The sequence below is a fragment of the Poromitra crassiceps genome (assembly GCF_964638095.1).
Source record: "Poromitra crassiceps genome assembly, contig: HAP1_SCAFFOLD_129, whole genome shotgun sequence".
Taxonomy (NCBI): Eukaryota; Metazoa; Chordata; class Actinopteri; order Beryciformes; family Melamphaidae; genus Poromitra; species Poromitra crassiceps.
In genome coordinates this window covers 4,994-30,447 of record NW_028152232.1, presented here as the reverse complement: position 1 = coordinate 30,447, position 25,454 = coordinate 4,994, and the positions used below count along the sequence as shown (strand labels likewise).

Sequence of the window (25,454 nt, the reverse complement as noted above, 5' to 3'; positions counted from 1 at the left end):
AAACCCCTCCCACCAACAACCTAGCCTGGGTAAACCCATCCCCCACGTGACCTGCTCTCAGACCTGTTCTCAGTCACATAGTGACTGGGAACTGAGAGAGCAGGTCACGTGGGGGCTGGGTTTACCTAGGCTACCAACAACCCCCCCCCACACACAAACTCTCTACCTCCTCCTAAACTCAACTGAACTCCCCCCCCCCCCCCCATAAAACTGTAACTCATATATCCCCTGCACATTTAATGCCTATTTAACTTAGCCTGTAAATTTAATGTACATTCAATGTAATCTCTTAACTCCCGACTGTAAATTCATGTAAATCCACTGCCTATTTAACGTCTATTTAACTCAGTCTGTAAATCTCATGTAAATTCAACGTAAATTCATATTTATTATCCGCAGAACACTTCACCACTCATGAACATATTGTATATATTTACTCGATTTGATTGCACTTGCAACTTCGTGATTGTCTTTAGTTCTCTTCCTACTTCTTATCTCTGTATATTGATGTGACCGCTACGCTGCATACAGACATTGACACGACCTGGCTCTTAGGCCATGACAAAAAAGGGAAACACACGGCAGTAACTGTGTAAACAAAAGTAATTTATTTAGAATAAGTCAAAGTTTAAAGATAAATAAACCAAAAATAACAATAGGATGTGTAAGTCAGTTGATCAGTGGTGTGAGTGAATGCGTGAGAAGTTATGTATGTGGTGTTGTAAATATATATCCCCCCCCCCTCCCTCCCATTTTTATCCCCATTAGTGCTAATTTTAATTTATTTATCCTGGTTGCTACTCCACCCTCTGAGGCTTCCCTTCTGCCCGTAGCGCAACTCCCGTCCCCCGCGTAGTGCATGCATGTCAGTTTGAGTAACAACAAAGTGATATCCATTCTCCTGGCCGATTCTCACATTTGCCCATGTACACTGTAGGTTATTTAGAGGCACCAGTATTTCATAACCAGTTTAAAAGTTCCGTGTATGGATTTAATTTTAACGTTATACGTTATAGCCTACTTCGGCTATGGGCGGAGGACAGATATGCGGTCGCTATGACGACCAGGTGGGCGGAGGAGAGTAAACTTGCTATGGAAACAGAGTCTATATCAAGTAGAGACGAGTAAGACCAGGTCGAGTAGAGCTGTACTGTGCTGTTGTATGTGGTGGAAATGAGCCATAAGGAGTAGGTGAGGGATGATGGCTTGCTGGTCACAGCGGGGTCCCTGATCCTCTGACTGGTTGAAGGCTCAGGACTGACTCTGCCTGACTGATCCTGGACACAGACTGCACAGAGAGGAGACAGACAGACAGACAGACACACACACACACACACACACACACACACACACAGACTGGTAAGGTGAGAGAGACAGGTCAGGAGACAGAGCGACATGTAGTTTTAATATCATGTAGCTTTAATATGTCACTGTAAATATTAGCTTTAGTGAAATAATTTGCAGAGGTGCAGTGCAGCCTATATTATCTTTCAGTTCAACTGAATATAGTCATTTAAAAAGCCTCCTAGATAGCAATCAGTCCTCTTCTGAATATCTCTGATCTGTTTAACAGGACACAGTGGAGGCAGGAGTCTGATCTGTCTCCTCTGGGATTGTTTTCACTTTAGAAATAGTTTTCCTTAAACACCCACGGAATGACAGGAGTTGTGTTGCTCCTCCGCCTCCTCGTCTTCTCCCTCCCAGTGATCCTGGATGGCCTTCATGTTTTCTGCTCCCTCTGCCTGGAATGAACTGCAAAAAACCCTAAAACTAGCTAACCTCATCACCTTTCCTGATTTTAAAATTCACGTCGCAGACTTTTTAAAGAATGTGATGGGTCAATGTCAATGCTTTTCTGTATAAAGTGTTTTTAATATGTTGTATACAACCCCTCCCCACCCAACCCCCTTTTCCTCATTCCTACCTTTTACCCCCCCCCCCCCCCCCCCCATCTCATCTCCCGTTTTTCTTAACTGCTCCAACCCACATTCAGTTCTCCTTATGACTGTATTACCTTTTATGTTCTTGTTGTGCTTGCGTCTTGTTTTTTTGTTTTTATGGATGTTGCCATTTTGGCCAGGTCTTACTCGAAAAAGAGATCTTGGATCTCAAGTAATTTTCCTGGTGAAATAAAGGTGAAATAATAATGGCGGGCTGCTGCAGGTGCTATGATCCGTGTCACTGTCTGTCAGGAGATTAGGTCCCCCGTCTCCGTGCTGGCGGGTGTGGGCTCCAGCGGGCCCAGCGAGCGGGCCCCAACCACGCCGGGCCCCGATGCAGTGGCTTCCCTGCATATATGGTAGTTACACAGCTGAGTGTAAAATACAGGGACAAAGCAACACACTCACTCCACAACAAAATGATCAAACGACTGTGCGGTGGATGGAATGATCAGGTGTAGTCTATAAGAAATAAAAAGTGACTTTGATCGTCAGACTGGCAGATGCAGCTTTGTTTCACATGGTAGAGGGGAGAGGGGGTGTGAGAGGAGAGGAGAAGCGAGGGAAGGTGTATATTGGCAAGGGATGAATGACTACATCAAAACGTTCATCAGCAAATGTGACATATGCAGGGCAGGAGATCCTAAGCAACAGAGAGAGACACTACACCCACATGACATGGCAGACAGAGCCTGGGCCAAGGTGGGTGCGGATTTGTTCACTTTTTATAACAAAGACTACTTAATAACTGTAGACTACTACTCTAACTTTTGGGAGATAGATGATCTACCAGACACTAAGAGTACCACAGTAATCAGAAAGCTAAAGGCCCACTTTGCACGACAGGGGATACCAGATGTTGTCATTTCAGATAACCGGCCGCAATTCGCCTCACAAGAGTTCCAACGCTTCAGCAAAATGTGGGAATTGGAACACAGGACATCTTCCCCAGGATATGCACAGAGCAATGGGAAAGCTGAATCGGCAGTGAAAACAGCCAAACGTCTCATGCTGAAAGCTGCGACTGCGGGACAGGATCCATACTTGGCTATGCTGGACCATCGCAATACACCAGGTCTCGATACAAGCCCAGCTCAGAGACTTCTGTGTAGGAGAACAAGGACCCTTCTTCCTACCAAAGACACTCTGTTGCAGCCAGAAATAACAAACAACGAACAAGGACTGATGGACAATAGACGGAGACAGGAAAAATACTACAATCGCACGGCAAGGGACATGGACACTCTTAAAAGAGGGGACAGTGTAAGAGTTCAGCCGTTTGAGCCACATAAGGTCTGGAGAGCAGCAAAGGTCATCAAACCGGTGAGCCATAGGTCTTATGAGGTGGAACTGGAGTCAGGAGGTGTTCTGAGGAGGAATCGTCATCACCTCAGACACAACCAGAGCACACCTGCCTCACCAACAACAACAGGGACTGTGGTACAAACGCCAAGAGTGGAAGTGGCAGAGCGGGGTCTAGTGAGAGAGCAACATGCTGTCACTACTACCAGGTCGGGTCGTCAGGTTGCCAGGCCTAGATACTTGAATGACTTTACTCAGTAGTGGGGGTATAGTTACAGGACTCTGGCTAAGACTCTGGGTGGAATGCAATATTAAGGATGGGTCTCGTCCTGGAGAAAAAAGAAAGAAAAAAAGAAGAGAAATGGAATGGAATGATATGCACATTTTGTTTTTATACAAAGTTGATTTTTGTTGTTGAAATACAATGTTATGGTTATGTCTCATGGTATTGATAAAGTAGGGACACAGTACTACAGAGAGGATAATATGATTTATTCTTGGAAGAATTATAGTGAGATTTATATCCTTAACAAAGTGGAAAGTACAAGTTTTGTTTATTAATTAAAATGCTGAAAATCTGATTTTTGATAGGGATAATATTGGGTCACTGAGATTAAGTGATATGTTGACATTGTTCAGAATAAGGGACTTAACTCAAAAAGAAAAAAGAAAAGATGTAACAATAGGATTGTTAGTTCCTAGTGCATGTTGTTCGGGGGAACAATAACAGTGTGACACCAGTCGGATACTGATGACACAGCAGAGACCAGCTAGACTAGAGCAAACGTTATGTTTATGTTATATATGTCTGTTACAATAAACGTTTTAACGTAAGCAAGAGTCAATGCTTTAACCGTCCATTCTGTAGAGTCATTGATACAAGACGGAACAGAATGAAACAATAACCACCGTCACAACCACAACCCACCTGAATATCCGGTTTACTTCCTGTATACATAGCTGAGCACAGGCTGATATTCGGCTCATATTAAATGTTAGTGTTAGGCCGTGTCTCCGACAGACACAGTAACAACGTAGCCTATTTCGGTCTTCATGTCTTGTAGTAGTTAGTAGTTGTTAGGTAGTAGGAAGGTTTGTTGTCTGGTCCGGAGCTAGCCTGAGAGGCTAATAAAAGCTACATGTTACAGAGTAAGCTGACTATCAGTAGGCTACGTTATTGCACGCATAAGCCTATCTTTACATTAATTTATTTTTTAAGTAGGCTATGTCAGTGTTTCCCCCTGAATAGCTGAGAAAGTGGACACTGTAAATAGTTAGCACTGTGAAGCTGATACAATTCAGGTGGTGGTAATGCAACATTTAAGGATGCCAACTGCCATAAAACACAGAAAAAGAAGCTGAGAAAAGGCTGTGGGGTTGCAGCTGTTGAAAACCGTCTATATGCACTAGTCTATATCTAATTCTGTAAGATGATTCAGCCTAAACTTGCGTTTCCAAAGTTGTCCTGGCTTGTGCGCATGTAGGTTAGTCGTAGACTGGATCGGAGCACAAATAAACCTTGATCAGAGGCCTAGTCCTCCTGGTCTATTGTCCGGGAAGCGATATTTGTTTCCAATGATGGCGAAGGCGTGATCCGCCCCGCTCTGCCTCTGATTGGCTGACTGCACTCGGCCAAGCGGAGATGATTGGATGAACGTTTGACGCTAGGCCAATCAGAGGCAGAGAGGGGCGGGTTATGCCTTCGCAATCATGGGGGGAAATCATCGTGTTCTTCTTCTTGTTTGGTTTTACGGCGGTTGGCATCCAAGATGTTGCATTACCGCCTCCTTCTGGACTAATCCATCCAATGTTTCCCTACTCCATTACAGTCTTGTTAATTATTAGTCCAGTTTCTCTCAAAAACGGACCAGTATAGTTTCTTTCCATCCACTGCTCCCACACATCCCATTATATCCTTCACACTGGCCTCTATTCAAGGGCGTAGCTAAACTCTAAAAACTCTCTTCCCTCTAATTGAGACTTGCCAACGCTACATGCATACAAGCTGTATGTAGAAAGAGAAACACAATGAAGATATCCAGCTGAAGAACTATATGACATGGTTTCCTGTAGTAGTGAGGTGGCATTGCATATAGGATATAATAAAGGTGATGTACAGATGCACTGACTTGATCTTTTCTTAACTGGAGTTTGAACCAGAAAAACCTTGTTTATTTTATTCATAAATTGATTTAATTAATACAATAAGCACAACCCTACAGGTGGCTTCATAACAATATTAGATCAAATGAAACTTCAGGTGTCACATATTCCATCATACAAGCACAATGTGCTTGATAGGTAGAATGAAAAAATATATTAAAAATAATATGAAACTGTTTAAAGACGATGGATGAGCTGTCAAATTGGTTGTACAGGGGAGAGTAAATAGAAAGTAAATCTGATCTAGAAAGTAAAATATAGGCTATATAGAAATTAGTATGGATATTCACGTGTACTCACAGAATCTGGATGATGTATACAGTATTCCTAATGAGTAATAAATAGGCTATAAAGCTCCAACTCCAGTAACTGAATGATGATGCGCAAAACACTTACTTGCGTTTATTTGAAATACTTATATTTGCGTTTTATTTTGAAGGCAGAGATATTCTACTGAGTGAGTTTCCTTATTGCAGCATTGCAGCTGGCTTCATCAATGGAGCCCCAGCTCCTCCTCTCTGGAGCTCCAGGGGGGAGCCCAGTACTGCATCGAGCACCACTTGGCAAACTCTACAACCAAATCACAATAAAGTTTAATAGTGAAACTTGATTTTCAATTAAACGTTAGATGAAGACATTATTCAATTATGCTGCCACAGATCATTCATGTAGGCTATAGGCAATGCTTGTTGTGACTTAAGTTACTTTAGTTAATGCCAGGCTAGAAGTAATACACTGAAGAGATGGGGTTTAAATTCATTGTGCCTTTAATATGAACTCACCTTTGTTGATGTCACTGTTCTTGTTTCATTCATGTTAGTACACTTGTTTTGTGACCACATTTTTATAGTTTTTTTTTTACATAAACATTTACAAATGATACAAATACTAAAGAGACAAAAAAGAACAAAAAAAGACAGGACCAAGACAAGACACCCTACCCTCCCCCCTTGCCATATCAACAAAAACATTTCTCATCTACAACCATAGCATATCATTATTCACACATACTGTATATAACTCATATCATCGTAACATATCTCCATCATGAAACAGTCTTAAGCCACATCAGAAAAAGTAGAGAAAGTAAACCACATCCAACAGTCACCAACCCCACAGATCTCATGTTAGTAAACCTTAGGGACAATATATCTTCAATATATGTCAATGCAAAATATGACGCTCTGTATGGTGGGTCAGAAAAAATAATGCTGATATTAGCTGCATGTTATTCTGCTGTAGTAATCACAAATCAGACAGTTTCACAAGCTCTCCATTTACTTTGTGATGACATTCTTACATTGTTGTTTACATTCTAGCAATGCAATGTCAGAAACAAACATAATTATGCATAATCAGACTGTCACTGAACTGATTCATTGATTACTTGTGTGGTTGGACAGAGAGAAGTTTGTTCCGTCTGCAGAGAGTGGAGGGCGCTCTTCAGGTTAGATGCAGCGGTGTTTCTTCAGACTAGATGACCAAGTGAACATTTTCTTCACTTCTGGGGCGGCTTTAGCTCAGGAGGTAGAGCGGGTCGGCCAATGACGCAAGGGTTGGCGGCTCGATCCCCGCTCCCTCCCAGCTGCCGTCGTTGTGTCCTTGGGCAAGACACCTAACCCTCCTTGCTCCCGATGGTGTGTAGGCACCCTGCGTGGCAGCCTGCCGCCATCGGTGTATGAATGGGTGAATGTAGACTACCTACTGATTGTAAAGCGCTTTGGATAAAAGCGCTATATAAATGCAGGCCATTTACCATTTTCTTACAGCAGTCACACCAGTAGCCCGTTCCAGTGTGAATGCGTTTGTGTGTTGTTAGGTTACCTAAGCGACTGAAACTGCTCCCACATTGGTCACATTTGTAGGGCTTCTCTCCAGTGTGAATGCGTTTGTGTGTTTTTAGGTGATATAACTGACTGAAACTGCTCCCACATTGGTCACAGTGGTAGGGCTTATCTCCAGTGTGAATGCTTTTGTGTCTTTTTAGGCTACCTAACCGACTGACACTGCTTCCACATTGGTCACAGTGGTAGGGCTCCTCTCCAGTGTGAATGCATTTGTGTGTTTTAAGGTCACCTAACTGACTGAAACTGCTTCCACATTGGTCACAGTGGTAGGGCTTATCTCCAGTGTGAATGCGTTTGTGTCTTTTTAGGCTACCTAACCGACTGAAACTGCTTCCACATTGGTCACAGTGGTAGGGCTTATCTCCAGTGTGAATGCGTTTGTGTGTTTTTAGGTTACCTAACACACTGAAACTGCCTCCACATTGGTCACAGTGGTAGGGCTTATCTCCAGTGTGAATGCGTTTGTGTGTTTTTAGGCTACCTAACTGACTGAAACTGCTCCCACATTGGTCACATTTGTAGGGCTTATCTCCAGTGTGAATGCGTTTGGGTCTCTTGTTGGTGTCTCTCTGTTTCTATAGACGGTTTTAACTTGACAACAAAAACATTCTAAATTGAACCCCCACTCACTTCCTGTTGCAGTGTTTGCTATGGACATAAAAGAAAAAAAAACATTCAAGTGCAGGACTGACCATTCTGTGAAAACCGTCTATACAGCTGAGCAGCGAAAACAAAAGTAACGATGTCGAGTGAATATTTCTGCAGTTTGCCGAATGCTGAGAAAAAGGAAGTGCTGTGGGGTTGCGCTCTGGTGAAAACCGTCTATAAAGACACAAAGAAAGAATTAGGGCAGGGGGACTGTGTGTGTGTGTGTGTGTGTGTGTGTGTGCTGCAACATCAGTGATACAACAGTGATATTTTTCTCACCTCTTCTGAAGAATTCATTTTGACAATGCTCTTCCCCTCCTACGCCAGATGTCTGTCCTCCCACCAAGCAGCTCTGTGGATACAGCAGGGGTTAAATTAAATCAGTCATATACTATTTAATTACAAATTTGAGTCTCAAATTCTTTAGGAAATTGTTCAAAATTGATTGGTATGTTGTTTAAAATGTATTAAGATAATCATAGGTTTGCAGGTCTACAAATATTACAATCTAAAGGTTGAAGATTTCTGAGTTTTTAAATAGCAGAGGATGATTTCAATGAATAAATTAAGACAGATTCCTATATCAGATCTCTTGGCCATGTGATCTCATCTCATGGCTTTTGCCTCAAAGACATCGATGACTGGATGTCTGCCCACCACCTCAAGCTCAACCTTGGTAAGACAGAGCTACTCTTCCTCCCAGGGAAAGACTGCCCTCTCACAGACCTCTCCATCTCCACTGACAATACCACTGTACTGTGCTTCCCTCCCAACAGCTAAGAACCTTGGGCTGATCCTTGACAACCAGCTGTTTTTCCAATTCAAGACTGGTTCTGGACTACAGGGCAGTACACCAGACAGCCCCTCTGTACCTACAATCTATGGTCAGGCTCCAAACCTCTCACCGCTCCCTCCGCTCCTCCACCAGTGCAGGACGCCTCGCCCCTCCTTTGCTACAGGGGCTCAAAAGTCGCTCAACCGTTTTGCGACTCTTCTCGTCCCTGGCACCTCAATGTTGGAACGAGCTTCCACCTTCGGTCAGGACGGCTGAATCACTGGCTAAAAAAAAATCACTCGGCAAAGACTAAAAACACACCTTTTCAGGCTCCATCTGGGCCCTTCTTGAACATCTCTATCTCTATCTCTATCTCTCTCTCTCACTCTCTCTCTCTCAAAAAAAAAAAATACCACTATAGGACGAATCAGCGTGACGTCACTGCCACCATAAAAATGTGTACCCCCACGGCAGTGAACTATACGAGTTGTGCCAAACAAACGTTAATATCTCAAAAGGTATACATCACATTGCTTATATTTTAACATTCTGAGTGAGAGCAGAATTAGCTCAAGAGTTGGATGTATAATATATGCATGTCATCTTAAGGTTGTGTGAACTGTCGCAGTTTTTAAATTGTAAACATGGTCAGCTGGCTAGAGTCAGACGCTCAAACTCAGGCACGTATTCCTTCAGAAGTTGTCATAGATTGTGTTGCATAGTTGATTTCTCTATTGTTGACAACAATGTGTTACTGTAAGTCGCTTTAGATAAAAGCGTCTGCCAAATGATGTAATGTAATGTTTAGATGTTTAGTTTAGTGTGTGTGTGTGTGCGCACGACACGTGTGTGTAGGTGTCAATCAATCAATCAAACTTTAAGCAGTCCATAGCACACAGACAGTAGAAAACAATACATAAAACAAGAATAAAAATAGGCAATATCCACAAAGTCACATGGTGATTACATAAAGGCTAGAACACCAATGGTTCCATAAAGTGGAAAAGAGCCTGACTGAGCTTAGTACAGGTTCATCAGCAATGAAATCACACTGTTGGTAGAGTCAGAGAGCTACACATACAGCTGTACATGAGATTAGGCACAACAGCAGAACAGGTGGGCACACCAACACTGACAAACATCTGGCTTTGCACTGCTGCATCGTGGCATCTTGAGCACCAACACTGACAAACATCTGGCTTTGCACTGCTGCATCGTGGCATCTTGAGCAGCAACACTGACAAACATCTGGCTTGTTGCACTGCTGCATCGTGGCATCTTGAGCACCAACACTGACAAACATCTGGCTTGTTGCACTGCTGCATCGTGGCATCTTGAGCACCAACACTGACAAACATCTGGCTTTGCACTGCTGCATCGTGGCATCTTGAGCACCAACACTGACAAACATCTGGCTTGCACTGCTGCATCGTGGCATCTTGAGCAGCAGCCTCATTCCATCATTGTATGCTACAGATCATCTCTGCATACTGCTCTTTCTGCAGCGCCGCCACAAGTGGGCAGTATAGCCTACATGGAGGTACAGAATGCTTTCAAAAGCGCAGTCTTCACAGGTACAGAGCACATACCAAATTTACAAATTAACACATTAGCTTGTGCATACAACATTTGACACTGTCTGCAAATGTCCCTATCATCGGACAGGTCATCAGGTAAATAATGTCCTAAGTGACCTGCATAGAATTAGGGACTGTAGAATAGGCCAGAGGGACCTCTCCGACCATTCCGGTCTATATCTAGAATTACACCTGGACAGTGCCCCAAAGGAAACTGTGTGGAGATTGAACACAGGTATGCTGAACAGTGAGGCATTTAAAGCCAAAATGACACATGATATGAAGGAATTCCTTCAACACAACGATAATGGAGAGGTCAACTCTGTGATATTGTGGGACACGGCTAAAGCCTTTCTCAGGGGGAAAATTATAGCCTATTCATCCTTTCTGAAAAAGCTAAAAGCTGGAAAACTGCTTGATTTGGAAACTAAACTTAAAGATTTGGAACGGCTTCATAGTACTACCAGAGATTCCTCTGCCCTTTCACAAATGAAAAATATTAAAAAATAAATAGATAAAATACACAGTGAAGAGGTCGAGAAGAAAATGCGATTTATGAAACAGAGATATTATGAGGCCGGCCCAAAAGCGACAAAATTATTAGCCTGGAGACTTTGTAAACAACAAGCTGAAAACACAATTCGAGACCCCGTCACAAAAAAAATAACCACCAAATTGGAAAGCATCCAAAAAGCATTTGAAACATATTATAAAACACTATACACCCAACCTGAGAAGGTGAGTGAAGATACAATAGAAGAATTCTTAAACTCATTAGATCTTCCCTCATTGGGAAAGGAGGATAATGATAGACTCACCTCTGAAATCACAAGTGAGGAAATAGATAAAGCAATTTCATCACTCAAATCAGGCAAATCGCCAGGATTGGATGGATATCCACCGGATTTTTACAAATCTATGAGGGGAATAATGCTTCCGCTGCTCAAGTCTTGTTTTAATCATGTCATGACGGAAGGGGACCTCCCCCCTTCGTGGAATGAGGCCTTTATTTCTGTGATACCGAAGGAGGGCAAAGACAAATCAGACTGTAAATCATATAGACCCATCAGTGTCCTGAATACAGACTATAAACTGTACGCTTCCATTTTCTATTTAAGTGTTTTTATTTGCAAGGTAGAGTACAGTACACATTGGTTGTAATCATACAATCACAATCCCCAATGAAACAAGAAGTAACTCAGAATGTACAGTCTCCCTCTATTTTCTTTTTCACAAATAACAAACACACAAAAAACAACAAATTAGACAATAAAATAAAATAAACGTAATATATATACACATACACACACGCACACACACACACACACACACACACACACACACACACACACACACTCCAATATCACAACAATGGAAGTGCTTGTAAAACTTATACATGGCATAGGGTCCCACACAAGTCACTCATCATCCCTGACCTCGTCAAGGTAGGCCAGGAACGGGCCCCAAACGACCGAAAATCTCCAGAGTGAATTGATTCTCAGGAACCTAAGTCTCTCCATCTGTATGACAGAAGTCATACTGAGCCATAGCTGAAAAGATGGTGGGGAGGGGGACTTCCATTCCTGTAGGATAAGTTTCTTGACAACGATTGTCCCCTGTGTCAGAGCTTGCTGCACAGCTGTAGAAAAACTCAAAGATGAGTCAGAGCAGCCAAAAATGGCGAGCTCTGCCTCCGGTTGAAGGGTCACCCTGTAGGCCTTAGAGTACCAATCGAATACTTTGGCCCAGAACTCAGTCAGTGAAGGGCAAAACCAAAAAGCATGAGACAGAGTGCCCTCCAATACACGACACCTGTCACACAGTGGTGAGACAGACGAGTAAATCCTGTGCAACTTATGGTTAGAATAGTGAAGACGGTGGGTGACTTTAAATTGAATCAGTTGGTGTCTACTATTAACTCATTGAGTGCCATGGACGTCTTTCGACGTCCAATTAAATAGTGACGTAGAGTGCCATGGACGTCTTTCGACGTCCAATGCGTTTTTTGACGGTGGGGCGTCGATCAAAGCCTCCTGCATCTCCTGTACAATTATTGTAGGTATTGGAGGTCTATAACCTATTTTACAAACCCATTAGGTGGCGACAGTGCTCTCCCGATGAGATAAAGTGGAGTAGAAACACAGAAGAAGTCGTTTGGGGAAACGGAAACGCGGTGGTCCTTTGTAGTGAGCGGCGATCCTTTGATGAGGCAGACATGGCGAAGCGTAAGAGGAAACCAGAGAAGTACAAGCAGCTTACTCTGCAAGAGAGCTTGTATTCTGTGCCTAAACGTGTGGCGATCGCTGGAGAAGGCACTAGTGGTGATACCGGTGCCACCACTTCTGGTGGCGACCAGGAAAAAACTTTTCCCACTGCAGAAACCACGGTGCAGCTTGGTGGAGCTAACGGTAGCCCAGGTAGCCCAACGATGAGCTGCTCCAGCACATTGTGGACCAGACAAACAATTTTGCCACTCAGTATTTCCAAGCACACCCGGACAGTCTGCCACATAGCAGGGGTAATGCTTGGAAACCAGTGTCAGTCCTAGAACTGAAAACATTTTTTGGACTCACGTTCATCACTGGTTACTAGGGGTGTCACGATACACTCAGTTCACGATACGATACGTATCACGATACTGGGTTCACGATAACGATACGATACGATTTTAACAATATTTTTTTAAACTTGAATAATGACAATATATGACTGGAAAAGTAGTATTTTATTTGAAATGCACAAATACAAAACATGCTGTTGTGGGAAATTGTTATTACAATAACAACTAGAAAAAACATGAGATTGGAGATAAGGCTTATCTTGAAATAGAATGAGTTACACCGTCACTTAGATTTACTTTGAACTAAAAGGTTTCTCAGCAGTATAAATTCTCATTATGCATCTTCAGTTTTTCTTCAAACTCAAACAACAAGACTTTTCTTAGTCTATTTTTTATGCATCTTCAGTTTTTCCTATCAAGTAAACAGTTTTGCCAGAAACTCAATTGAATGGTTTCTCTCCTGTATAACTTCTCATGTGTCTCTTCAGAGACTTGTTCAACTGAACTACTTTCCACACATTGAACTTCAACAAACAAGTACGTTTCTTTGTCTACTTTTGAAAAAAAAAAAAAAAAAAATTTTTTTCTTTTTTCACGATATGAGATTTCATCTCAACGATACATATCGTGACGTTTTACTATCGCGAAATTTCGTGGGACGATATATTGTGACACCCCTACTGGTTACATAAAGAAACCAAGCATTGCATTGTATTGGAGTACTGACGAAATAGATGCAACTCCCTATTTCAACAAGACAATGGCAAGGAACCGGTTCCAACTGATCTGGCGCTTCCTTCACTACAGTGACAGTGCAGCACAGGATGCGATGGACAAAATGACTAAAGTCCGTCCTGTGTTGAACTATTTAGTCAACAAGTTCAAGGAGCTGTACCAACCAGGTCAAAACATTTGTATTGATGAGGGTATGATGCTGTGGAGGGGCCGTCTGTCTTTCAAGGTGTATAACCCACAGAAGCCGGTAAAGTATGGCATCAAATCGTATATACTGTGTGACTCTGCCACAGGGTACTGCTTCAACATGCAGCCTTATGTTGGGGTACCTAGCACTCTGCCAGACACTGTGTTCTCGCTCCTCGATCGCCTGCCAGGTCATGGTTACACGCTCTACATGGACAACTTTTACAACTCTGTTGCACTGTGTGAGCGTTTACTGGGAGCACAAACTAATGTGTGTGGAACGCTGAGGAAAAATAGGGGGGAACCTCCGATCATCAGGGAGGTGACAAAGGCTGAGCTGGGGGTGGGGGGAAAAGTTGTGCGTCACAATGAGAGGGTGATGGTTTTAGCTTGGCAGGACAAACGGCTGGTGAAGATGGTGACAACGTGCCACAAAGACACCATGCAGAGCGTGGACGTGTGGCAGAAGGGACAGACAAGCAAAGTGGCTCAGCTCAAGCCAGAGTGTGTTGTAGCATACAACTCCTCCATGAATGGGGTGGATAGGTTGGACCAAAACATAGCCTACTACCCCTTCATCCGGAAGACACTGAACTGGCCCAAGAAGTTTGTAGCATATCTGTTCCAAGTGTGCATGTTCAACGCCTACATCCTCTACAAAGCCAGGAACCCAGGGGAGTGTAAAACCCTCTTGGAGTTCATGCGGAGGGTGGTGAAGTCATGGACCTCAAAGCTACCTGTGGAGGAGGAGGAGGAGGAAGTTGCAGTTGAGGGGGGTGAGGCACGCAGGGCACCATACAGGACCGACCCAGACTGCAGGCTCAATATCCCGATTGGCAAACACATTCTGGATTACCTGCGGCCCACCAGCAAGGCAAGACCAGCAAGAAGGTGTAAGGTCTGCACAAGCAGGGGCAAGCGCAGCGAGACCAAAATAAGGTGCAAGACCTGTGATGTCGCCTTGCACTCAGGAGTGTGTTTCATAGCTTACCACACTCAGCTGGACTACTCACATCCATAACTGTACATCATAACAATAACTTTGAACTGGACTTGCATCGTTGCAGCATCCCATAGTACATACATACATAACTGTACAAATTTATTTTCTTTTTTCCTCAAAATAACTGAACTGTACTTTGAACATTTGAACTGTTCGATGAAGACCATGGTACTACTGGTAAACAGATGGGACCGGCGGCCTCTGTTAGCACGGCGTGCTTTTCCTCTCAGCGTGGAGTGATTGATGAAGACCATGGTACTACTGGTAAACAGATGGGACCGGCGGCCTCTGTTACCATTTGAACTGTTCTTTGAACATTTTTGGTCAAGGGGATTTGAATTTGAATTATTCAAGAAAGTTGTGCATTTTGAAATGCTTACACATGTTGTACACACGTGTATAGCGCCACCTATGGATGAATCCTGCCCATTCTTTCTGGCATAGTCACTCATGGTCTCTACTTGCCGTATGTAAATTTTTATATTTTTTGGTGAAGGGGTTTTTGAATTATTCAATAAAAACTTTGGAAACAGCCAAAGTGACGATCCCACAGAGCTGCTGTTGCAGCTAAAAAATAATATTTTGCTATGAAAATTCCTTTGTTTTTGCTGTTTTATTGAAGGAAATGACTGTTCAAATGTTTTAGGTGTCACTAAATCAGAAAATATTAGGTTCAGAGTCAGTGATGTGCTTGAAATGTTTCCTTTCACAAAAGTGTGATTATCTCAGCTTCTAAGTTGAATTGGGCGGTGCTGAACTGCTTAGAATGTCCCGCCTGTTCACATCACTAGGCGGAGCCAATCAGTGAGGTAGCTTGCATTCAACAAAACCTTTGTGCCCCCGCAGCCCGCTGGGACTCTGTCTGAATGTGTCAGAGTGCTGCTCTACCAGGCAGCATTTGAGGAAATGACTCGGGGACGGTCCTCACCTCCAGGGAGACATACTGCATTTCTTTAGTTTAAATGCCTGTTTCAAAAGTCTGTACATCAAATACATATGCTCATGTTTTTTGTATCTGCTGTGGGCTATTTAAGATTTATTTTACATTTATAAAACAGTCTCTGAGCGACCCCATTCCACTTGCACTTTCTCTGATGGGCTCTCAGCAGAGCTGGAGAGGTATAAATGAAGTACGGTAAGTAGGCTACACTGAGCCGTGTTTTGACCACATTTTTGACCCATGTGGTAAAACTTTGATTTCTATACTGTTTGGACCCCGTGCGGAGTGCACGCGAGATCTGCTGCGGTCTGCCTCGCTCATGATTCGGCCAGAATTTGAGGAAGTAGCCAGCACGGACCGAGGCAGAGAGAGAGCGAGACAGACGGAGAGCGGGAGAGACTGTGGCTGTGGTGCCCCGGTGGAAGGCAGCAGAGAGGGGCCAGTGAGAGTGGACTGGAGCGAGCAGTGTCTCTCTCACACTCAGCTCCAGTGAGGGATGGGGGTACTCGGGTACTCGAGTACTCTTTTGTAACGTCAGGTTTCAGCTGTCCGGGTACTCGCCCTACCCCCCTCCCCTTTAAAAATGGTAGCTCTGCACACGACACCACACGTGAATCTGGCGATACAGACAGAGACAACATGGCGCCGCATAAGAGCAACGTTTGGAAGTATTTCGACAGAAGGGACGACACGACTGTGCAGTGCAGGTTATGTAATGCTAAACTTGCGTATCACAGACATACCAGTTCGATGCTTAAAGGGATACACCACTTTTTGGGAAGTTTAGGTCATTTGCCACATCCCCCCACATAACCAAGATACACCATGCCTTACCGGCACAAGGTCGGCGGCCATGTTTAGAAAGTCGTGCTGGCTACCTCTTTTCCTTCCAAAAAGACAGATTATGTGTATTTTGGATTAATATTTCATTGTGTGTAAGTACCTGAAGCACTACATGTATTTTGGTGCCATGATATGTGTGTTTTGGCAGATTTTTAACAGCTGTACCATTAACCTCCATTCTATGGCGATAATTACTAACTTCACAACTGTAGCTCACTGTAAACTGAGTGGACAGTGCCAGTAAGGCATGGTGTATCTTGGTTATGTGGGGGGGATGTGGCAAATGAGCTAAACTTCCAAAAAAGTGGTGTATCCCTTTAACCACATGCGTATAAAGCACAAGGAAAACGTCAACCTAACAGGGGCAGATGAAAAGCAGTCTCGCATTACCTCTTTTGCGAGCAGCAACAAACACCGTTGTGATGCCGTCCCAGCTCCTGACGAAAATGGTGGCTGGAGATATGCTCCCGTTAAAGGAACACTCCGCCCATTTTCTACCAGCTTTGTATCATTAGAACATCAGTAGTATATCAGAAAACTGTAAATGGTTTTGAAGTCATTCATCTAGTTTGACAGTTATTGAGAGTTGATTTGTGTTAATGAGTTATTAATTTGAGTTAGTGTGGACCAGTGATGTCACTGGTCCACACTTTAACACTCAATAACTGTCAAATTAAATGACAGACTTCAAAACCGTTTATAGTTTTCTGATATACTACTGATGTTCTAATGATACAAAGCTGGTTGAAAATGGGCAGAGTGTTCCTTTAAGCTTTGTGGAGGGGGGAGGCTTCCGGCAGTTAATGGCGTTTGTGGAGCCGGAGTACAAGCAGCTACAAGGGTGGAGAAGATGTATGAGGGCAGTGCAGCAAAACTGAGGGCTGATTTGGAAAGTGTCAATGCGGTGGCCATAGCAACAGACTCGTGATGCGGTGGCCATAGCAACAGACTCGTGATGCGGTGGCCATAGCAACAGACTCGTGATGCGGTGGCCATAGCAACAGACTCGTGATGCGGTGGCCATAGCAACAGACTCGTGATGCGGTGGCCATAGCAACAGACTCGTGATGCGGTGGCCATAGCAACAGACTTGTGATGCGGTGGCCATAGCAACAGACTTGTGATGCGGTGGCCATAGCAACAGACTCGTGATGCGGTGGCCATAGCAACAGACTCGTGATGCGGTGGCCATAGCAACAGACTCGTGATGCGGTGGCCATAGCAACAGACTCGTGATGCGGTGGCCATACCAACAGACTCGTGATGCGGTGGCCATAGCAACAGACTCGTGATGCGGTGGCCATAGCAACAGACTCGTGATGCGGTGGCCATAGCAACAGACTCGTGATGCGGTGGCCATAGCAACAGACTCGTGATGCGGTGGCCATAGCAACAGACTCGTGATGCGGTGGCCATAGCAACAGACTCGTGATGCGGTGGCCATAGCAACAGACTCGTGATGCGGTGGCCATAGCAACAGACTCGTGATGCGGTGGCCATAGCAACAGACTCGTGGACAGCTCTTACGACCGAGTCATAATGTAACTGTGACTTGCCACTTTATTCAGGAGGACTGGGAGTTGAAGACGGCTGTCTGTCCTACAGACACGCAGTTCTGGTGTTCATGGTGTTAGCAAACCAGCAACATGGTGTTAGCAAACCAGCAACATGGTGTTAGCAAACCAGCAACATGGTGTTAGCAAACCAGCAACATGGTGTTAGCAAACCAGCAACATGGTGTTAGCAAACCAGCAACATGGTGTTAGCAAACCAGCAACATGGTGTTAGCAAACCAGCAACATGGTTTTAGCAAACCAGCAACATGGTGTTAGCAAACCAGCAACATGGTGTTAGCAAACCAGCAACATGGTGTTAGCAAACCAGCAACATGGTGTTAGCAAACCAGCAACATGACTCACACCGCAAGTGTGAGTCATTTGATTGGCGCATGTAGCAGACTTGTGCCATACTTTCACCACAGTACTAGGGCTGTGCAATAAAATCGATACGGCAATATATTGTGATACTTTTTTCTGAAATACTGTATTGATATTTCAGAAAAATATCGTGATATATCGCTATATTGATTTTTTTGCACAGCTGTGTGTTCAGTGACACAATAAGAATACTTTTTATTTCAATGCGTTCAGTAACACACTCAACACTCAGTAGTTTTGACTCAATTTGTCCACTATGTCAATATAAAGTGATGTAGATATTATTACACTACCTGGGTGGTACACAGCGAATAAAATGTTCAGTAAATTATGAGTATTGCAATATATCGCAATATGTATTGTATCACAATGTATCGTGATACAATCGTACCGTGATCCATGTATCGTGATACGATTCGTATCGTGAGGACCTTGCCAATACCCAGCCGTACACAGTACAGTAGCAACCGCTGCTCTGAAGAGGAAGCAGGAAGACCAGAAATTGCCCAACCACAAACTGATCCAATACTGCCGCACAGCCGTCAGCGACCCTCTCAGACGGGAACGTTAGGCTCTCCAACACCAGAACCCTTGAAATGACAACTGGCAGACACTTGAGGATATCCTGCCTGCTCTTCACTCTTTAAAGCCTTGTGCAGCGAGTCCCACGTGTGTCTCTCTCTGGTTCATCCTGTAACCTCCAGCCTGCTCTCTGGTTCATCCTGTAACCTCCAGCCTGCTCTCTGGTTCATCCTGTAACCTACAGCCTGCTCTCTGGTTCATCCTGTAACCTCCAGCCTGCTCTCTGGTTCATCCTGTAACCTACAGCCTGCTCTCTGGTTCATCCTGTAACCTACAGCCTGCTCTCTGGTTCATCCTGTAACCTCCAGCCTGCTCTCTGGTTCATCCTGTAACCTACAGCCTGCTCTCTGGTTCATCCTGTAACATCCAGCCTGCTCTCTGGTTCATCCTGTAACCTCCAGCCTGCTCTCTGGTTCATCCTGTAACCTACAGCCTGCTCTCTGGTTCATCCTGTAACCTCCAGCCTGCTCTCTGGTTCATCCTGTAACCTCCAGCCTGCTCTCTGGTTCATCCTGTAACCTCCAGCCTGCTCTCTGGTTCATCCTGTAACCTACAGCCTGCTCTCTGGTTCATCCTGTAACCTCCAGCCTGCTCTCTGGTTCATCCTGTAACCTACAGCCTGCTCTCTGGTTCATCCTGTAACCTACAGCCTGCTCTCTGGTTCATCCTGTAACCTACAGCCTGCTCTCTGGTTCATCCTGTAACCTACAGCCTGCTCTCTGGTTCATCCTGTAACCTACAGCCTGCTCTCTGGTTCATCCTGTAACCTACAGCCTGCTCTCTGGTTCATCCTGTAACCTACAGCCTGCTCTCTGCTCTCTCAACACCTGAAGCCACACGATGGAGAGTCAGCGAAGGTGACAGAATTCAAGACCACAGTAAGCAACTCCCTGAGGAAGCGCATACCCTCCCATGATCCCTGTAAGTTACTTGAACCATAAAAATAACGATAATAAATAATACCATGCATTGTAATTAGGGATGCACCGATTGCCATTTTCTTGGCCGATTCCGATTTCCGATTTTTGAATAGTCTGACTTAGGGCTGCACGATATTGGAAAAAACTGACATTGCGATATTCCCCGCCCATGCGATATATATTGCGATATGAAAAAATACAGATTTTCACCAGGTTAGCTCTATTTGAAAGAAAATAATATTTCTAGAATGATTGGGATGATTTTGTAGAGGAGTCCATCTGATTTTGGAGGGGAAATTAGGTATTTTAATGTTTCTCAACCACTGGGCTGTGACCTACTGGTAGGCCTCAGAGCGTCATCTATCAGGGTGCATACACATTTTGACCAATGGATTTCCATGACTTACATGAAAAAGTGAGTTATGACATTCTACTTTAAAATGTCACTAGCCTATACTTCACTTAGTGTAATGCAGCCTTTAAAACCAGGGAAAGACAACATGTATGCTGTATCACCATATTACCATCCAACATCTAAGACTATGGTCTCAAATCACAATACAATATGGATATAAATTTGATATATTGCCCACCCCTAATATTGAGTGCCAGAATCTACCTCCCAATGATGCTATTTGCAGAAAAACATTAGATTTAATTGATTAAAATCAATGCTTTCAACTTCTTTCGTTCTTCTAACGTTTCAATAAATCAACAATGAAACACCGCTGCCACTTCACACGGTTACTTCACACACTTGGTCTGACCCCCCTCCAGAAACTACCAAGTGGTACGCTCCGCATTTGGGGAGTTCCGGTTTTTGAGCGCACGCAGGGCAGTACAGAGACGAGGATTCACATGCAGCCGACCGGTGACAAACAATTCATTCGTGAAAAGTAATAAATATACATTTAATTGCCCAGCTATGTCTATTGTCTTTTTATTTTCACCGACATGTTTTGTGTAAATGAGTCGCTATGTATGATTACCTCTACCGTAACGTTACTGCTATCATCTGATGCATCATCAGACTGAGGGGGAGAGAGAGCTGCGGTGATACACGGACAACTTCTCAGTAATCACTTTAGCCTTCGTGTCATAAGTTGCGGTCTTGCTTTTTGGTGTTTCAAGAGTAAATATCTCCACTCCACGGACATGTTGAGTTACAGCAGCCAGCCTGCTGTATGCGAGTGCGCTGCAAGCTGTGGACAAGTCCGCCTCCGCAACCACATCGTTTACAGACAGGCTACTGTCAGCAACGCAACATAAGCAAAAACAATTCAATTTTGCTCTCTGTGCATGTTTGTTGTGTTGAAGCTAAGCATTAAATGAGTGAGTACAGTAGCGGGGCGTCTCTCTCCTTTGAGAGAGCCTGCATTTCACTCAGTAGGCTACCCCTAAAGTGAGAGTTTATCAAGCAACATGACGAGTTAATTTGCTTTTGACATCGCACGTCCTGCGATGTGACTATCGCGCATGCGCACATCGCAATGTCGATGTGTAAACGATATATCGTGCAGCCCTAGTCTGACTTGCCGATACCGATTTTTGCCGATTCCGATTTTTTTTTCTAAAAACAACAATTGACAGCTTACACAAACGTTTTTGTAACTTTGTTTAAAAATTAAGATTCATAGAACAATTCTTACATCTAATGGGGATCCAAATAAACAAATAAACAATTCTTATCATTTGCATGAAGTAGGACCTTCTCACTCAAACACATCTCAAAATAAAAGTGTTCCAGGTTAGGCTACTGGACAGAGCTTTTTTGTGCAAATACAATGAATACAAAAATTAAATTAAATCCAATAGCCTATATCCCACAGCTATCATGCATTTACTTTTCCAAAAGAAAACAGGTGCAACAGAACATCAAAATGATCCATGGACAAGGAGTTTATAGACTGGCTCCAGACCAGTCCTCTTGAGTAGAGGGGAAATGAGTTTATGAGTTACAGTAACGATCTTCAGTCTGAATATCAGGCGGAGTTTACACACAGTCCGAAGTTTGGTATGCGTATTTTTATCTGCCATCCGAAAAAATATCGTCACGCACAGAAAACGTTGCACACTTGTGAGTCCGATGCATTTTTATTATTATGTCCGTCGTTCTCATGTCGTTCTATTTGCAATACGAAACAAATAGTCTCTCCTGTATCCACGTCACGTTACAACATGACTTGACAGGCTGAGGCAGCAGCGCTGATGTGGAATGGAAAAGCAGGTCGGGGAATGGTTATCATACTGGACACAATGCTCGCGTTCACCTCGCCAAGCCGGCTGTGCGCGGTGGAGGGTTGCTGGAGCACCGCTTCCCGGGGAGAGAGAGCAGAGAGAGAGAGGCCAGTGAGGTGAAGCGAGCCGCTCTGACTGGACTCCAGCCGAGCGGGACTCGGCCGCATCTCTGTCTCCACGGCTTATTTTCGACTTGCATGTGTGACAAACTGCGAGCTTTGTCTACTTCACTGACGGTGAAAAAAATCCACAACGAGGAAGGTATGCTGGCGTGTGTGGTGTGGTGGCTGGGTGCCTGTCTCGGTGCTTTGGGGTGCGCGCACGTCATGTGAAAATCGGCTCACAGAATCGGCTATTTAGAGTGACCGGAACAGATCACCGATCGAGGCCGATCACGTGAAAATCGGCCATTTCCGGTCACGTGCCGATCGATCGGTGCATCCCTAATTGTAATCTAATGGGGCTCGCCTTTAGCAAAGACAATACTGCCATCTACTGGCACCAAGGCTACAATGACAGCCAGTCTCCAAAATATTTGATTTTATTTTCACAGGTAAGGCAGCGCTTATTGCCGCGGTTCTCCATCCGAGGCACAAGCACCTCCGCTTTGTGGAACCAGCCATTCGTGTGGCCGTCAGAGAGAGACAGTGATCTTTATGCAGGTTTTCCAGGCATTGATGTCTCCCTGGCCACAGAGGAACACCGCCCATCCTCCCAAAGCACAAGTGTCACAGCACGTGACACATTGTTAGGAGAGGATTACTGCAGTCCTGAGCCTGAAGTCAACGAGTTGGATCAGTACTTCAAGGAGCCCTGCATCCCACCCCTGCCACGAGAGCAGCTACACGATTTTTTTTTTTTTTTTGTATCATGTTGCATTATTAAATACAGGCATTAAATACAAATATTTCAATCTTTACAGGTACAGGAAGCTCTGTGTGCTTGCGAAGCAGTATCTGTGTATCCCACCCAGCAAGCAATGATGGACCCGGACGAATTGAGAGAGCCTAATCGGGGCGAGCTCAAGTCATATCATGAAGAGTCAGATCTGGCCCAGATTATCACTGTATCACTATCCAACTAACTTCACTCACCAACATCAGTTGGGTGCAGCTTCTAGATATATTTTTTTATAACGTAAATTAGTTCAAATCGCCTTAAATATCGCTGTAGAAAAGCCAATTGTCGATCACTCCCTTCAATCGTCAATATACGATTTGATTGCAAATTGCAGCAGCCAGGGCCGCCGCACCCTATACGCAGAGTACGCAGACTGCGTAGGGCATCATGTGACTGAGGGCACCAAAAAAAAAAAACACTCACTGAACAGCAGGCCAGGCGCCGCCTACTGGTTTACTAGTGTTTTTATTACTTTATTCAGGGTTAAAGTGGGTGCATCTCATTGTAAAATTGGACTCGGCCCAAATCGGGCTTCAAACGGCCCAAATCTGGCTTCAAACAGCCCAAATCTGGCTTCAAACGGTCCAAATTGGGCTTCAAACGGCCCAAATTGGGCTTCAAACAGCCCACATTTTTCGCCGCCGCCCTTCGGACGCCGGCACGCACGTCGGCCCGTATCGGCCTGGCCTGCTTGGTATCTAATGCCCGGCCTGAATTATGATCCCAGTCCGCCCCTGCTTGCATGTACACTTTAACAATCACTTGTTTGCTGACATGTACAGTAATTCTAACAATTGTTTGTTTGCCACATGTAATGTAATGTGAGATACACTAGCATCGTTCATAATTAATGAATTTGCAGTCTTTCGTTTGACAGTTATTGAAAGTTTTGCGGGGGTGGGGGGGGGGGGGGCACGACAAAACAATTACGCTTAGGGCACCCAAATGGCCAGCAGTGGCCCTGGCAGCAGCCCTAGCGTATATGGTGTGAACAAAGCCTTAGCTGATAAAAGTCACTTGACGATCACAAAGCACCTTTGTCGAAACGTCAGTTATTGACGGGGAGCTTGACACTTCAGTGTGTGGGCTTAATTTCTTTATTCTAGTTTATAATTGATTTGTCCGGCACCTGCCTACTGAGTGGATGTGTGCGCTCTACTTTCTTCTTCAAAAACGCGTGGGCACCCCTGGTCATGTATACTGAATCTTCACTGGCCTCACGATTCAATTTGATTCATCTGTCAACGATTTGCACGATGCATCTCGATACAGCATTATTACTGCACATGGCTACGTTTTCATCCATTAATACAAGCAGCCAGATAAATATCAACTCCCTTTTTTTACTTAGAAAGTGCTTTAAAATCTGAATGTCAACATAAATTTGAACAAATGATTAAAATCAACAGATTTAAATCAACATAAATCATACATCAACATACTGCTCAAACAATGCAATATTAAATTAAAACATGTTTTATATTTGTTCCCAACAGGCCCGACAGATATAATTTGCTACAAAGAAAGTTCCTTTCTTGAAACACAGGTCAAGTTTCTCATCCATCTAAAAAAAGTCAACATAAATATGACATTTTACTAAAGAATAGCATGCATGATGCATCCCTCTTCGTGTGGAGTACAGTAGAACAGTTAGTAATGTGGGGAAAAACATGTCACCAACCTTCTCTATATGTAAGCGCACTTCAGGATTTAAAAGCGCGTCCAGCAGCTTTTGTTGACGGTCAATCTTCTGTTTTGCAAGAGAAGTTTCCTACTCGGACTCTATCATTCTTTCAAACAGCACAAATATCTCTTCAACAGCTGCGGTTAGTTGCTGCTTGCTTCACCAGGCTCCCAGCTTCTGGACTTGAGACATTTTCACACAGTGACAGCGACTTTTCCTCCTCAACTATTTAACGTTATACTGGCAAAGTTTGTAACTAGCTAGGCCTACTACTATAGTCCAATAAGTGTTAGCTTCACAGCTAATGCTAGCTTCACAGCTAAACCATTCATCTGAGTCCATAAGAGAGAGGAGCTTCCTCTCAGAACTAAACGTCCATATTATCCATGCATACAGAGTCTTCTTTCGCTCAGTTAACGTTGTAAAGTAGACTTTTGGAAGGGGAAAATAAAATAAACAATAAATAATGTTCCACTCAAGAATGCTAGCACACACCGGTAGCCATCTTGTGCGACCTAGCTTTCTTCACCTCTTTTCCACTAGCAACAATAGGCCGAGCAACAATAAGCATTTCCAGTGGCCGTTTTTCAAAGTAAAAGAACCTCTGCACAAGTCTACAGCACACACAAGCGTGTGTGCTTAATGGTGCTTAGTCATGTTTATAGTCATGATGT

General features: G+C 44.0%; 1 long non-coding RNA gene across 1 annotated transcript; it reads right to left on the bottom strand.

Moving 5' to 3' along the window:
* Positions 1-6,346: 6,346 nt before the first annotated feature.
* Positions 6,347-25,254, bottom strand: LOC310800869. Its single transcript, XR_014553914.1, has 3 exons — positions 24,778-25,254; positions 8,180-8,252; positions 6,347-8,074 (listed from the first exon to the last, which is right to left on the bottom strand). It is a non-coding gene; the product is annotated as an uncharacterized lncRNA (long non-coding RNA).
* Between the last annotated feature and the right edge of the window lie 200 nt (positions 25,255-25,454).